Source organism: Vipera berus (genome assembly GCF_964194415.1).
Source record: "Vipera berus genome assembly, chromosome: 3".
NCBI lineage: Eukaryota > Metazoa > Chordata > Lepidosauria > Squamata > Viperidae > Vipera > Vipera berus.
The window spans coordinates 30,024,024-30,040,380 of record NC_138204.1 but is presented as its reverse complement, the minus strand read 5'-3'; the positions used below and the strand labels follow the sequence as shown (position 1 = coordinate 30,040,380).

The 16,357-nt window shown below is 36.9% G+C and overlaps 1 protein-coding gene across 9 annotated transcripts in view; it reads right to left on the bottom strand.

Moving 5' to 3' along the window:
* The window catches only part of EPB41L1 (erythrocyte membrane protein band 4.1 like 1), a 194,112-nt gene that overhangs the window by 65,559 nt on the left and 112,196 nt on the right, over positions 1-16,357 (bottom strand). The window contains exon 4 of one of the 9 annotated variants that reach the window (XM_081323134.1): positions 9,925-10,030. The exons of the other annotated variants lie outside the window; for them this stretch is intronic. The gene's annotated coding sequence lies outside the window, so the exon portion shown is untranslated. The remainder of the gene's footprint in view (positions 1-9,924; positions 10,031-16,357) is intronic. 9 annotated transcript variants of the gene reach the window in all.

The following is a 16,357-nucleotide window of genomic DNA, read 5'->3' as shown; positions in this document are numbered from 1 at the left end:
CACCCACTCTGCTGAGATGCTGCATAAGGATGAAAATTGTTGCAGTAAACATTCCTTCAGGCTATAAACTGATACCCACATTTATTATTGGTAAGCCTCTGATTGAAACTCAACAGCAAAACTACCTAAAGAGCATTCTTTTACACTAAGAGAAAATCAGAACACTATATAATACTACACCTTGATCAAGCAACTATTTGGCTCTAGGATGCTCTTATTGTTGAAAAACAGGAACTTTACATGGGGGAACTTTGGGAAAGCCACAGTCTGCATAACCTACTTCACAAGACTATTCTAAGAATAATTACAACAACAACAACAAAAGGAGTAGCCCCAATCCTAGTTCAGTAAATATAGTCATTGTGATGGAGGAAAAGTTAAGATGTGGTCTTGTTCTATATTAAAAGGTGTTGAGCAATCTGCGTCCTACTGTCTCATGCAGTCCCTGGCCCATTTTCAAAATCCCTCTGGTAGTAATCATTTCAGAACTCCCTATGCACCCCATCTCATGCCTACCTGTACAAATCTCATGTTTTTGCAAACTTAGCATTCTCTTACGCTTAAATCTGATGTGCTGAAATCTTGCAACCACAAATATTTATGAATTCCAATGGTCTCTTAATGTGAAAAAGCCCAAATTAGGTTCCCCACACAGAAATGTTTCACTACAACTCCCATAATCTTCAGTTTGCACTAGACAGGTCCAGGTACAGCAGGAAAAATCCAGGTCTTTCTCTCTGTGCTTTATGAACTACAGCCTCACATGGAGGCCATATATCAAACCAGCGCCACACCTATAGCTTTGTTGCATGCAAGACTAATCTCTCCATCCACAAAATAAAACGTATTCCACATGGGTATTAGAATGCAAAAACAAACACTCTGATTGCTGAGCTCTGGCTGCTAATCTGTCCCCTCTGTACGTTTTTGTTTGGCTTAACAAGATGCCTAATATATCTGCACATAAGGGCACAAATGAAGCACTACAGCATGTACCAAACCAATTACATTCCTCCAATAGCTAGATATTGCACTGATTGGTGCCAGCTGAAAATTTCCATCCAGCGCAATAGTTCAGACAACACAACAGATCTCACAGCTTGCATAGGCTTCTGACAATAAAAACAAGGCATGATGAGTTTTTCCCTCTACAGATTCTCTTTTGTCTGGCAGACACTTCCATGCCAGTGTTAGTGCAATCTTTCTTTTAACCTGATGATAAAACTTCTGGTCTTTCTCCCTCTAACTCAGTCCAACAGAAGATGAAAGGCAACTGCTGTTTGTGCCAGGGATCCCCAACCCTCGGGCGGTGGCCCACTACTGAGCTGTGGCCTTTTCAAAACCAACCTGCATGAGCAATGGGCAAGCAGTGCACACAAAACCTGACTTGTGTGAGCAGAGGGTGCTTGAGCCGAGGGTGCTTGTGCTTGCATGTGAAGCTCCATTAATGTGAGGGGAGGGCGCTCACACACGAAGCTCCATCCACATGAGCACAAGTGCCCTCTGCTCATGTGTAAAACTCCATCAATGGAGCTGTGTGCTTGCATGTGCGCCTGCCACTCACCCACCCCTCCACCAGGCCGGCAAGGTGGAAAGGTTGGGGACCACTGGTTTATGCCATCTTTTCTACCTATCAGTCAGCTTGTAGCTTGGATTCTACAGTTTGACTGAAATGTTTTAAAAAGCAAAGCTTAATCTGTTTAGAGAAACTTTTTAAACACTGAGGTCACTCAATACACATTTTGGAAGTTCATGAAAATATAGTACAAAGAATGTCCCAATTTAGTAAGGCTGAGTAGAAGAGAAAAAGAGACAGGAGAGATTATTGGCCAGCTGAGAAGCTGCTAGTAGCCACAATTCCACACCCCTAATTTAGAAGATTTCCAGTTCTACCATGTTCTCAACACCAACAAAGGATGAATTTTCATGTGTTGAAGAAGCCTCACTCCAGGATTGCTTGGGTTAAAAGTTAAAACTGGCAAACTTTTCTGAAAGAAGTCCATTTCTCTACAATGTACAGCCACATTCTTGACTGACTTCTAATCCACACAACAAACTCCAGTCCATCCAGAGATGTAATGTTCTTGTCAGTGCTCTACATAATCCATCATATTATCTGAATCATGCCTTAAAGTTACATGTGCAAACACTCCTTGGAAAAGAAGAGCAAAAACGAATCCAAACTTCAAACTCAGAATAGAAATTCCATGACTTGTAAAAACTAATTTAAAAACATGCCGAGCAAATTTCAAATTCTTTTTGCAATGAATTTTAATCCAAGCCTGACAGCATCTTAACTCTTTCCCTTATCCCTCCCAAATATGTAAAATTATACACTCATGTAAAAAACCAAGTTTAAAGGGTTTTTTTTAAAAACATATGTGGTCATTTCAGTGTTTTATCTTCCTTCAAATAGAATATAAATATGATAAAGGTGACTTCTGGGGAAGCCATGGTGAACTGAAAACAGCTCTGCTCAAACAGAAGTCAATGACCACAGTGGCACAAGAAGCCAGCATATGGATTGACTTCTTGGACTTCCCCTCCAGACAAGGAGAGGACTCAGGATTGCCCACAAGCACTCCAGCGGGCAGCTCCCATGAGAAGATCATAAGACAATTGTCTCTAGCAGGTTTTAGAACTTTGAGAAGCAAAGTCTTGTAACTAAAGGTTTTTAAAAAGAAAAGTGCCCTCCAAATAGATTTATGCAGGGTTAACTCTTAAGAAATCTTCATCAGTGAAGCTCAATTCTTGATGATTTCAAGGCCATGAATTATGAAGTTTTCACAGCTGCATTACGTTAATGCCTACGTCCATGCCTTCTTCTAAGATGCTTTTCACTTCACAATCTAGCTGGAATGCAATACCTTAGTGAGGAGGACATTGGAATATGTGATGCTATTGTCTTTCAGCTACTATGATGAGTAATCTTTCAAATATTTATGGTACACAGATAGCTTTCACCAATTTTTAAAATGAGAAACTCAAGTAGCAAGATGAGGACTAATGGATATGACTTAGAAATCACATCCACAGAGCATTGGGGTTCTGACAGATGGAATTCCATGTTTTTCAATAGCTTAAAGCAGGGGTGGGGAACCTTGGCCCTTTTATGACTTGTGGACTTTAGCTCCCAGAATTCCTAAGCCAGTCATGCTGGCTCAAGAATTCTGGAAGTTGAAGTCCACAAGTCATAAAAGGGCCAAGGTTCCCCACCCCTGGCTTAAAGGGTGGGACACAGCATAACATTTGTTTTGAACCCAAGATTTATAACTTTAAACAAACATGCAAAGCTCAGCTGAATTCCTGACTTCTGGCTTCTTGGCAAGTGATTCTCCATCCATCCCTAAAAAGCATTAAATTGCCGCCATTCTTCTTCTTTGGCCAGTCCTCCAAAACAGGTTGCTATACCCTGAGAGAAAGTCCACAGGAAGTGCAGAGAAAGAATTCTGGTGGAACATTCTTGGTTTATCATTTATTTATTTGATTTCTATAGCTGCCCATCTCACCAAGTGATTCTGATTTGGTTAATTAACCACAAGAAAATGTGCCCTCTTTAAACCAAAACACTTTGGTCAGGGACTATTTTTGCTTTAAGATTTCATAAAGTGAAACCACCATGGTTCCTTTATCACAGCAGTTTGATGCACAGCATGGGTTACTTTTACCTAAAATGAGTTTTCTGATGATCCTGTGCAATATTCTAGTTTCATACTTCAAAACAGCAGTGCAAACATTTCTGAAGGCTGACTTTCTGCCTAAGGCATGCCAAGTTGTGATGCAAAGATTATTTCTCTACTTTGAAATTGCTTGTTGAATTAGGGAAGAACATCTTTCTTCCCTCTTTGATCATAGCTCACCCTTTTCCATCTTTTTGCTTTCTCCAAACTATTGTGATATAGACAGAGATAGGAAGAATGGATATCATGAGCATTAGCATCAGAATATGCCATGCAGCACTCCATCATATTGAACTGGAGGAGGAGAAATGAAAAAAAGGAACAAAAGAAAGAAAGTATTGTATGTTTTGACTCACTGAGAGTGACAGATTTAAAAAGTAATTTTGTGGGGTTGTTAGCTGACAGCTCTCTGATTATTTATCTTGAGCCTAAACAATTTTGTAATGGTTTTCAGAACAACAAAACCTGTACAATAGAGGAAGACTAACAGTTTCTGCACTGCATGCAACTCCATGTAGATTTTTGCCTATATGAAGGGAAACCAACAATTTGGCAATTTCTCAGAGGAAAGATATTTATATGAAAAGCTTGTATGTAATCTTTCAAAACAAGACCTTTCTAGGTAGCTTATAACACTCAAAGGGATGCTAGATTCTTGAAGAGGGAACATCAAGATTGCACATTTTTATTAAAATTATAGAAGCATCTCTTTAACACCAGGACACAAATTAGTCTTCTTTTCTACATACATACAATGTCATAATGCACGTATCATACAGGTGTGCTTGCTTCACAGCAACACAATACAACTTTCACCATTTGCCCCCAGCCCAGCCCTTCCCGCAAAAGACCACAGGTTCCTGAAACTTCCACCGGTACTTCAAATACCACAAGCTTAACCCTGAGAAATTGGAACATCTACAATGTGAAATAATACTGCTGCAGACTTCAACAGTAAATCACACCTCTTTATATATTTCCTGACATTATTCTGACTTATGATTTATGTATCATGTTTTGGTTTCCTTTTTGTTGAAGTATACAGTACATGAGAATGGAACTGGCAAATGCTTTTCATCTCTTGGCACCTTCTCTCTTGTAACATTTGGGAGTAGGTGAGCTGATTGGCAGCAGACTCTTCCCTCATTCATCAACCAAGAGCAAAAGGTTAAATATGACAGTCAACTCCAAAGTGATCAATTTTCTTGGAGTTATGTCATTCAATCATCTTTGAAGGTCATATTATCTTATTTGTATGTTCTTTCTCAGAAAAAAGTCACATTCTTTCACCTCTGATGATACAGACTCTTGCTCAGAGGCCAAAGCTTCTGTAATATCTCTTTCTACCTAATCCCTTCTAGAGACTATATACTCAAACTGATCTTTCTCTACTGGAGTTGGAAGACTCTGTACTCACTGCTCCTCCAAAAAGTGGTGTGTTTGTGTGTGAGAGGAGGGGAGATTTTTCCAAATAAGCCATTTCTGGCTTGGGTTTGCTATATTTTCTTCAACAGCAGAGATCATAAAAGTGGCAATGTATAGGTCTTACCAGTGATCAGAACTAATCCAACCTCTTTAGTCTGATAAACTCCATTCATGATGAATTTCAAGTATTCTTATTAAATGACCAAAACCCAGATGTTTGAGGGTATTAGCTATTTTTCTTTATAATCCTTACCTCATAGAAACTGTTTAGACCCTTCAATGAAATATTATTTTTATAGGATTTTCTCTTGTTTATATATGCATGTACTATATATAATTATACATGTATCAATGGTATGCCGTATTTTACAAAATTCTATGACTTGGTCTTGGGCCATGAATAAATGAATACATTACAAAATAAGTTACTAGGGTTGTGTTTTAGGAAAGTTGAGGAATTTAATCCAGACTCGGAGGACTGACTAAAATGTATGTAACAACTAGCTCACTGTATTTTAATGAGATACTGTGATAAGAAAATTGATTCTAATAGATGCTCCCTCAAACTGGCAGGATATACATACCTCAACTTCAGAAAGCAATCTACAATACACTTCAACAGATTTTTTCCCTGTACAATTGCTAGTATTATTATTGGTTGTTGTTAATGCACAAGATTTCACAAGTCATTAATGTTTTGAGCAAGAACAGAATCAAATGCACTCAAACAGTATTTTCCTGCCTGGCATGAAATTATTTGGCAGAGAGAGCAGCGAAAGCCTACAAGGGATGTTTAAGGAAAATGAACCGAGGAGATTTAGAGATTAAATTTCACTCTCTTCCTGTTAAAACACAAAACCATTACACAAACCACCAGCAGCAGCAATCCTGCCCAATGTTTCAAAGAGAGATGGATCAAAACTAATCTGGATTTAATGCATCCAAACATAAGGATGAAGTACCAAAATACAGACTTAGCAAAAGCACATTATAACTATAAAGCAAAAAAGAAGTGACTGGAAATGCAGAATCTGGTCTATGCCAACATTTCAGATTCAACTAACTTGATTTAAAACTTGGATCCAAAAACAATTAGAATCCTTCTCTTTTAACATGAGACTCAATGATGGCTGATTAGTCAGGTAACATCCGCGCACTGACTTCAGAGTGATACCAGCAAGCTATCAAAGCATTTGCCAGAGTGATCTAATAAGATCTCATTAGAACCAGAGTCAAATGAAGAGACTTGGAATTTAGAATCCAGCCATCTGCAACTTCATGTATCATTTTTATTCAGAGTTGTATTTCTTAGAGAAAGTGATACATTGGAATACAAAATGGATTTATTAGAATATGGTTAAAATTCAATAAGTTACTATTTTGGTAGCTCTTAATAAACTTTTGCTGATGACTAATTATGAGTTTTTATAACTTGATTATTGATAAGGGATGAGATACGAGAAATAGAGTTTTTTTAGAAAATGAAATATTAGAGTTACTGAAATTGTTTATATTTATCTGGAGGGAAGGGAAATCTTTTAGCTCTTCATTTCTCTTTTTATATTTTTCTTGGTATTAATATTTGTAATTTCAAAGAGGGTTACTGACAGGAAGAGAAAAGAAGAGGTCCTAGTTAAGTTGGGTTAGGAAATTAAAATAGGAAGAATATAGTAAAGGAAAACAACTGATCTAAATGCTGTATACTCCCAAAGACTTCCCACCCCGGGTCTATGACAATTTGCAATGGCCAATTCACCACAGGACAACTCACTACAATCAACTTGCTGCAGGAAAACTCGCTGCAGGATAAGAGTTACACTATTATCAAAGAAATGGTGGAATAGAATAATTAAAGAATGGATGCAAAAAGAGGGACAAAATGAAATGCTAATGACAAAAATTAAAATATGTTTTATTTATATTTATTTATAATTACATTGAATTGTTAAATTATCCTGCGGTGAGTTGTCCCATGGCGAGCTGGCTGTGGCAAAATGTCCAAGAGCGAGTTGGCCTTGGAGAGCTGGCCATGGCAAGGTGGCTGCAATGAGTTGATTATGGTGAGTTATCCCACTCCGTCCCACCCCAACCCCAGATTCCGGTGAAAATTTTATTGTTTGTTTTCTGGTAAACAATTCCTGGTTTGAGCTTATGAGAGTGAAGAATGGTTGTTTCCATGAGAAGGACAGACCTCCACAGGCTGGTATGGGTTAGTGCCTTTTAGCAAGTTTCTGCAGTGCTACTAAGTGTTCCTGGACCTAAATAAGCTCATCTGTGCAGGTCCTCAAGTTCCCATGCACACTTTTGTTCAAAAGGCCTACAACCAGTATCTTGACAGTTTTATTTCTGCTGTCACCAGTCTCATGAGCTTCTGCTTTTTCATCTTTAGGTCTCTGAAACACCTCAAAGTTACTATTTAATGAATTATATTTCTCTTAGGCACAAAATATTAAAGATTTCTCAAACCAAGGAGATTGCCTTCTTTATCTACAAGAACAGCAGAGTTAAAATTAAAAAATAAAAACTGCTCCACCTAAGGCTCCATAGCAAAAAAAATATGCCATATACTTGGATTTCTCTTTATTGGTGTCCTAATTTCTCACAGAGTAGTTTGTCCTGCCAGTTATATATTAAGGAACTAACAGGGAGAAAACTGCACCCTTTCTGGCACTGATTATGTTAGATAGTAATGAAACATCTGCAAGCAAACAACCAAGCAGAGAGCACCAAGACTCCATAATTCACTATTTCACCTGGCCTTGAAGAACTAATCTTCCTTTTCTGTTTTCCTTGGCTCTGAATTTCTTAACTTTTTTTCCTTTAAGTGAAATTAAGAGTACATAATCAGATCAGAACTTTTCTACTGATTGAAATAAGGCACTATAACCAAGAGCAAGTTTTATAGCTGCTTGCTTTAATGAATCAAGCAGCCTAAAGTAACCAAGCAACAATACAAGATCACAAGCATGCTTACCCAATGACAACAATAACTCTGTACACTACAGATAATCTTATTTTTTTTAAAAAATCCCCATTTTGGTGATCTTATTTATCCAAAAGTAGAATTAAAATATAATATAGCAAATACAGTAAATAAAACTAAGCATGGAGGGGCATCGCTGCATAGTGTCTACTGGCCCATTTCTGCAAGTGTCAACAAATGATAAAAGTACAGGCCCTGAGTAATGAATGGTAATGGGCTCATCTATATATTATGAGCCAAGAAAGAAAGATATAATAGCAGCTACTTGGCTTGTTAAATCACTCTTCTTAGAAATGAATCCACATTCTAGGCCAGTGATGGCGAAACTTTTAGAGACTGAGTGCCCAAAATCCACCGCGCCGCCCCCGCCCACCACCGCTCGGCCCTCTGCTCGGCCCCCCCTTGCCTGCCCACAGGGCTACCCACTGCCACCATGGCCCACCGCAACAGATCGCCCAGGTGCCCTGCAGTGCCATGGCAGCCACATCCTCCACCTGCAGCGTCATCTCCGTGCGACAGGGCATGAGGGCGGAGTCTTGTCCTTGCTGCCTGGTTGCTATGTCCTTGGCTGCGCTGGTCTGTATGGGCTGTGCCCGGGAGCAACTCTCCTCTGGGGGGGCTGCTGGTGAGGAGGGGGCTGTGGGGGGAGGCTCAGGCAATGGTGCGCATGCCCACAGAGAGGGGTCTAAGTGCCACCTCTGGCACGCATGCCATAGGTTCGCCACCACTGTTCTAGGCCAACATTGTTCACTAGATCAGATTCAAGGCTGCACTTTAACCTATTTTTTACTTGGAGAACTGGTTAAAAACCTGCAAATCTACTTAAGCTACAGTGCAGACTCCCACTTACATGCTAGTTATTTAAGATAAAGTTAAATATTCTTAAAATTCTGGGACTAACTGTTGTTAGTCTCCCAGAGTTACTACAATGAGATCAGCTGCCATATGAATGGATAAATACAGCTTACTGTAGAAATTGACAGCTACAGATAATAGTAATAATGTCCAATTTTCTTCAACTTAAGGTACAGAATAGATGAATTTGGAAAAGTGGGAACCAATTTCTAATCCAAGAAGATATACCACAATATTTTTGTTGGATCAGAACAAAAGTCTATATTATTCTCACTATTTCTAAAACACAAGTTTATAAAGTTTTATTACTTGATCTCTAAGGACTTATTTAAAATTTAGCTGGGTGTCAACTCTACACCTGACAAAATGAAGTACATGGAATGTGGCTAGCAGCAGGCTTTCTCAAGTGGTAACCTCCATATTTTGGAACATACTGTACCTCCTAGGACATATTTTTGATCTTAACCTTCCTTGCAGTTTATGAAGCTTTAAATACCACATTGTCTCAGCATGCCTTTGAATTGGGATAACTGTTAAGTGACCATTTTGAAATTAATGCACTGTTATAAGGATACCATGTTGTTTACATTCTGAATTTATATAGGTGTAAACTATCCCAACTGGGCTGCGATCCAAATACAGTTAAATAAATACATGCATAAATGCTTTGTGTCCTGACTTCAGCAAAGGCAATAAACGCCCATGCAACTGGCAGGCAAAATGCAGGTGTGATGCAGGCAGAGGTGCTGGGCAGGAGAACACACACTTTGGAGAAAGTTTGATCAAAATGCAGTGAGGAGCGGGAAATAATGGGAGGCACAAGGGAAGTTGGAGCAGAGTAACTGAGCAGAGTATTTGAAGCAAAGCTTCTGAAGACACCAGGAAGCTTGTCAGGACAGATGGCAGCAGACAGGTATGGGGTGGCAACAGAAAAGGGGTTGGGAAACAGGAGGAAGAGTATATGTGTGCATGGCAGCTTACTAGATGCTGAAGAGAAGATGTAATCCGAGTCGAACAGTCCATAATCAGAAACTCACAATGTCTTGAAAAGTAGAGAGGGACGAGCCAAGACTTGGTCAGGAACGTGCTAAGATCGAAAATGTAGCAGGAATTAACAGTAAGAATATACAAAGCTAGATATCGGCACCCAGGAACAGAAGGCAATCCTTGCCCAGTTTAAACCCTCTCCCTGGCAAGAGTAGGGAAAAAAGCCCTTTCCTTGCTCAGCTGTTGCCAATAATGAGGCACCCGTCTTGCTTGCAAAGTTAGCATTTTGCTACTTGCTTGCAAAGTGCTTTTCTTTGAAGAGGTGCAGGATTTTCAGGTTGAAGGAGTTTGCTCATGTTGGCTAACTAAGGATTAGTCCTGGTTGAGGAGGGACCTACAAGGGCTGTTGAATTAGTGGAAGCAGTGGCCAGTGGGACCTGGTCTGCCCATGTCTTGGAGCCTTACTCTGGGGCCATGACAAGAATGAGACCTAACATACTTAAATGTGCAATGGATATCGGTGCCCCTTGATCTGCATTCATGTTTATTTTTCCTTCCCTTCTCCATTTTTTTCATTTTATTTAGTTACTTTTATAAACGAGGTATTGGAATTTTCAAGAAGAATTTAGTATAATACAAATTCAAATTAGGTCTAAAAGGATATTGAAAAACAGGTAATAAGAGATAATAAAATTAAGTAATGAAATAGAAGCAGATAGCCAAAAAAATGCCATTGATTTCAGTCTCCACTAAACAAACTTTAATCATAACATAGTCATTCGATAATGAGGCAAAGAGGAGAGAAAATCAGGGCTTACTTAATTTTTTTCCTGCATTTGTTCCAAACAGTTAAGTTACTTAATTTTATACAGACTCTTGAAAATTGTTTATTTATGTTTATGTCAATCCAGATACATCTTTCTTTTAATAAATTTTATTAAACAAGTTTTAAATAAAAACAAGAACATTATTACAAAGTACTGAAAAGTGTGTCAAATAGAAAAACACCAAAACATCCTACACCAAAAACAAAAACGACAATCCAGATACATCTTTCGACGCCTTCTAAAAGCCCTGCCCCTTCCACAAACATGATACAACCGTAAGAATTATGATCCATTCTGAAATTCATATTAATCAGCTGGCATGATAGTTCAGTCAAGATTGATAGTTGCTAAGGCTCCTTGTTCTTTTAAATTCTATAAATTTCTGAATTTGATCATTTGCCTTTTATTAGACGTACTGTATATAATTCATTACTAGTCTATATCAGTCATTTAATGCTTTATTCACAATAAAGGCTGGAATAATTTGTAATTATTTGTAATAGAAACTTTAATCTTGGTAAAATATTTTATCACTGTAAGACTAGGAAAAACAAATTTAATTTCTTCATTCTAGAAATATCTGTTGTTATGTATTTCCAGATTAGTAATAATTGAATAAATCTTTGTTGATTTTTGTAAGAACAAAGCCTAAATATTTTATTTTGTATCAGTAAAACACTTGTTTTTCAGCATCGTTTGTCAAGTTTCATATCAACATCTGAGGGTTTTTTTACTGATTCAGTAGTCTAATAAACTGGATTGGTTATGCATTGTTCAGGTATCTGAATGTACTTTCTATGAATATACTGGAAATATATTTCTTTATAAAGAAAAAAATAATAAGAAAAAGAAAGTTCCTCTGTCCCCATATCTTCTATTCCTACCTAGAAATGGAGTGAAGTCATCAGAACTATTATTCTGTGCATTTATGGATCAAAAACATATAAATGCTGTGTTACTATTTCATTATCTGTTGACTCTATTAATTCCCCCAAAAGATTTTTTTTTCAACTGACGCAGCACTGACTTGCCTTTATATATGACATTTTCAAGTTCTTTCTTTGGGGTTTTCAACCAATTTAGATACCAAAATGTGCATCTTATTTTTTCCGATGCATCTTGTCTGTCATTCTGTCAAATAGGCATCCCAACAAGGAAAACATATTGAAATTGCAACTGAAGCCTCAACCTTCAAGATACTGCACATTCTCTGTATGGGTCCATTCTTCACTGAGTACATTTTTGCTCTTCTGAGTATACTCAGCATCCAGTATTTCACTGATTTACCGACCAATAAACTCTAAAATCATAATTGCAAAGAGAACCCTTTAATATTTTATATTGCAATAAAACTTAGTTCAAAGGGCAGCTATTGTTAAGCATATGTCCCACTCATGGCTGCAAAATGTGTCTTTATTCAAGAGTGATGAAAGCAGATGATGTCTAGAAATGGAAACATGTTCATTAGGCTAAGGTTGAAATATTCTGGAGCAGGCTATACTGGCTAGACAAGTATGGACAGGTGGTGTCCTGGAAAAAGCAGCAGTGGCTCAATCAAATAAGAAACATCCCAAATTAGGAGACAAAACAGCACAACCATCAGAGAGCATTGCCCTTTCTTTCTCTCAAGTGCTTTCCTACTTCAAAATTTGTAAAAAGGGTTCATAGTCTGTATACATAGTCTAGATTCAATCAGTGGCATCTCCCAGTAAAACATCTGAATCATCTCGGAGGATGACACCATACAACATGGATTGATGATATAAAAGTACAAAGCCATATCATAGATGAAGACATGGTAAGGATGTTCTGGATATTTTCTTTGGATGCAGGGATATTTCCTTCATTTTATGTTGGCTTTTGTGATTTGGGCTTTACATTACCATTTCTATGTTTCCCCCCCTCAAAATGATGGGAACTATGCTGCCAACTTTGACCAACATGATAGTCAAAAACAGGTCTGAAGCTCTATAAGACAAGTTCAGGGACTACATGTGGTTCTGGGCTTTAAGAAGCCCACCCTTGCACTGAAGGATTACAAATAGCACAGCTGCAAAATATATGTAACTAGAGAGACACAGCTAATCAGCCTTCTTCACAACTTCATGTAAGACTATAAGGAGTGCATTGATTACTTACTGGTTTATTAGATATAAATGTCCTTTGAAGACCCAATGTCCCACTACAAAACTTATAATTAAAATAATACTACACTTTATAAAACTATACTAATTCCATACTAAAACTCAAAGAAACAGTGGTAGAGTGTCTAGCACAATCATTAACATGTGGAGTAGAATTCAATACTCTTAAAAAGTCAAGAATAGCAAAGCCACACATATCAGTAACTTAAGCTATTATATAAAAAGGCCCTGATCTTGTTTGTCAGTCTAGACACCTGAAAGGCAGATATCAATAAAAGCTATATATACCAATAACATGTACAATGTATGTAGGCATGTACATCTAGCTTATAAAATAAAGTTTGAGAGGTATCAAAGTATAGGTACATAAGGTTTATGATTATCCAAAAAATTTAAAGGAGCCTCAAAATGGCATAAATAGCTTTCCACTAACACCTCACAATAGCAGGGAGGCTGAGAGAACCAGTGAGCTTTGCCTAATAATATGTCCTTCCAAATTTTTATTCTCCTTTGTCTCTCCTTTGTACCATAAATATCTGTGAAGTCCATTAGCTAAACTGGCACTTTCCCATATTGACATTCTACTATTCAGGAATGTTATGCATTCTGTTATCCAATTATGATACACTTTAAAATTTGGAAGGACAAGACCACATCTGTATTCTGAATTTTGCAAAAAAAAAAACCAACTCTGGTCTTTTCCCACTCCATATAAATTTGTTGACAATTTTTTGCCATTCCTGTAAAGTTCTGAGATTGTAATTGACACCATTTGGAGAAAATCATTTATCCTGATTAATACTTTCATTTTAATACTTGCATTGATTCTAATCAAGATGGCTTTAAATTTCTCCACTTCAAGATCTCTTGCCATAATTTGACATTGTTATTTTGATATATTTCATTGATCATTACCTGTCAAAGGCAGAGCAAGATATTCCAATAAGTGAGTTGACAGTCAGATTCTTCCTGCAAAAATTAGCTTCTCGTTGCATTACACTTTTGTAACTATTTTTTATTTCTGGACATTGATTTTATATCCACAGAAATCTCCAAAACTATTAACTGTTTGGGGCAACTGTCTTTTGTAGTTATGTGTTGATTAATAGGACATCATTGCATAACATTTGAACTTATATTCCTCTCCATGGATTTGGAGACCTGCATTTGTTTATCACTCCAACCTTTCCTGTCGTATTTCTAGATCAATCATGAATAATAATTAAAGAGAGAATGGACAATCTTGCCTTTTAGTCTTACTGATTTAAAGATCTGCAGAGTGAACTCCATTTGCTTTCTTACCATTGATATATGTTTCTGACCCAAGCTTGAAACTCTTCTCTGGGATTTATTTTGTTCAGTATAGTCAGCAAAAACTGACACTGCAAACTGTTGAAAATTTATGTTCAGAAAGATTAGAGGAACCTTCTTCCTCATTTTGTTTATAGGTTCTATGATATTGATTATGAAACTAACTGTTGTTCTTGTATTTCTCTTTGGAATACAGCCTGTTTGATCAATACAAATTATATCTGAAACACATTTCTTGAATCAATCGGCTAGCATTCTTGTAAACATTTTGTAATCTACATTCAGCAGGGAAATTTATCTATATGATTGGTTACTCTGGATCATTTCTTTCTTTGTTAATCAGAATTACGTATGCCTCCTCCCATGTTGCCATTGTTTTCTTTAGTTTCATTCATCTTATTTATCAATGGTTCTAGCAGTTCTTTTTCAAGTTCTTTGCAATATATAATCTATCAACCTATCTGGACCTCATGCTTTTCCTAGTTTGATTATTTTTAGTCCTTTTATTTGTTTCTTAGACAATTATTAGTGTATTTAATATTTGTCTCACTGTATTTCATACCAAACATCAATATATTGGTTCATAGCACCTTCAATGTTAATCTTAGAATATAATCATTTAAAAAAAAACCTGTCAGTTTCTGGAATGTAACAATTTGGATCCTTTCTTCACTGCTGATATGGTCTGTTTCTTTATTGTTGTTTTTTAAGGTGACAAGCAACCCATTTCTTTTTTGCTGAATGAGGAATAGTGGAATAATTTACACAAAACAGGAAGCCATAATATGTGGTTTATAAACCACAATATATGTTGGCCAAAAATCAAACAAACCACATTAGGATTCAAATATCTGTGAGAATATAACTTTCAGAATACATTTACACACCATTTTTCAATATAAACTAAGCTATGTTGCAGTAGGACATGACTTTTATGTAAAAAATGCATGTAAATGCTTGTAATTGTTCTGTGGGCATATATAGTACAAGCAAATGTTTCTATGCTAACTTTAGATATAAATTATCTGATCCAATATAGTTATAAATACAATGACCTGTATTTTGTTCGGTTTTTCTATAAGTCCTAACTAAATGTGGTTTAATGTACATTTTTAAAAATTATCTCAAAATGGGACAGTTAGAATAAATAATAAGCAGGAACACATTTCCTTAATATGTTATGTTCGCACCTAAGATTTCTTGCTTTCGGTCTGGAAAAAAGAGAGATTCAGCACTTAGCCGATTTTGAGAACAAGGGATGTTATAAAAATGCTTGATGGATACAATACAGTGACTTGCCTCCAAGAGTTTAAAATAACTCTATATCATCTTTGAAACAGTGACTCTGCAGTCAACTCTCTTCGTACTGTATTGTATTACATTCTTGACTTTATTTACCTTGACATTTCATATTAAAACCACATGGTATTTATTCCAGAAGAGTACTCGTGTTAGTCTTTTCAATAAAAGCAAATCCAATATAGAGAAAGCAAGCTGTGGCTTTGTAAACATTATGGGTCCTATTTCATATCATATGTGACTCTGATCTGAGGTTGCAATAATCGTTGTAACTTGCAGTGTGATATAGGATCACTTGCGCCATATTGTGACAAGTTGCACTCAAGGCAAATGAAGAGATAGAGGTAGGAGTGGGAAATCCCAATAATGGCATCTCATAGAAAGCAAACAATTGGAGGCAAAGTCCCACCCCATTATCTATAACAGGCAAAGTCCCACCACATTGTCCCACCCAAAGTCCTACCCCATTGTCTATAACAGAAAAATACTGAGATGGCAAGAGAAATATCAAAACTTGTTTGCCAAATTCAAAGGAAGGGTCTTCAGGGCTACCATCTAATATTTTGCAGTTGTATCTATAAAATATGCCAAGTCATTAAAATTTGTATGACAGGATGAATACAGCGTCCCTCCTCCACTGAAAGGGCAGTAGAATTTCTGGAGTAATGTAACATTACAAAACCAGAAGAATATAAATTTTCTACAATCTCCCTCATCCTCCCCTCCCCCCAAAAAATGTGAAGCAAAATCAAGTACACACAGGATTTAAGATATTTTATTCTCAATTTTTTAATGCTTTTACTACCAATCGTAGCTATAGAATTTACTAAGCAATTCTATGTATTC